Source organism: Bos javanicus, chromosome 12 (genome assembly GCF_032452875.1).
Source record: "Bos javanicus breed banteng chromosome 12, ARS-OSU_banteng_1.0, whole genome shotgun sequence".
Classification (NCBI taxonomy): Eukaryota; Metazoa; Chordata; class Mammalia; order Artiodactyla; family Bovidae; genus Bos; species Bos javanicus.
Genome location: NC_083879.1, coordinates 69,070,958 through 69,072,267, shown reverse-complemented (window position 1 = coordinate 69,072,267; position 1,310 = coordinate 69,070,958).

Sequence of the window (1,310 nt, the reverse complement as noted above, 5' to 3'; positions counted from 1 at the left end):
AAGGACCGGCATCGCGGGCCCGCCCCCAGGAAACTAGCAGCAAATGAGGTGGGCCCTTCCGCCACGAGCCTAGGATATTCACCAATCAGAGGCTAACATGGGCGGGACTGCAGATACGGGAGTCCCATCACTCCCTGGCCTGTTGGCTAGTTCCCGCCTTTTTTATGGAATCTCAGGGGGATGTTGCTTCTGGTTACGGAAAAATTATTGCCCTCCTCTCCGCCGTGCGCGTGGTGCCACTGCGCATGCGCCTGCGCGTGGCTGCTGCTGCTGCTGCTGCTGCTGCTGCTGCGTCGCTTCAGTTGTGTCCGACTCTGTGAGACCCCATAGACGGCAGCCCACCAGGCTCCCCCGTCCCTGGGATTTGCCAGGCAAGAGTACTGGAGTCGGGTGCCATTGCCTTCGCCGCGCGCGTGGTGCCACTGCGCATGCGCCTGCCCGTGGCATCGGCCCGCAAGGTTTTCCCGTGATGTGTGGGTTTCGGAAAGAAGAAACACACAACAACACCATTTCTGGTGAGGTGAGGAATGCTTCACCCAAGAAAGTCCTATGTGCCCAATTTGATGTCTCAAAGGCAGGAAACTGTCCCTGTCCACAGCTTCATGCCTGGCCACTCGGCACCTCCAACCGACTTTTCCCTCCTAGGTTTCCTGTCTTCTTGTGTTATGCCATTATCCAGCAGGCCAGACAGCTGAGAATTGTAACAACCCCTCACCCCAACCCTAACCTCCATCCCTAAGCTCCCTGCATCCAATCAGTTCAAAGAAACAGTTTATTAGCGCCTCTTCCAGACGATTAGGTTAAGAAGTACTAGCCACTGTACTACCCAGGCCACCACCTTACCATCATTTACTTGGTCTATGACAACTGATCTGAGAACAGTTTTCTTAAAGTGCTTACACACAGTCCATCTCTACCCTAGAACCACAGAAAGCTTTGGGAAACACTGTATGACTGCATCACTTGCTTCAGAGGCGCTCTCCTTAGCACACAACTCAAACTCTTCAGAATATGACTTTCAAGCCTCTCATATTTCCACCTCTCAATGTTTGAGGTCCATCCTTATACGGAGCCACTGTCCGATTGCCAGGCACACTCCAAATACTCCCCTCTGGGCCTATAGCATTTGCAGATCCCTCTGGCTGCAATACTTCACATATTCTACCATTTAACCCCCACTTCATCTCATTTTCCTACTCTACTTTCCCAAGGCACGTTAAGAAGTAAGAAGCCATTCTCAAGCCTTCAGATCTGTGTTAGATACCCCAAGAACCAGAATCTCTTACTACCCTACCTGGATGCTTAACCAC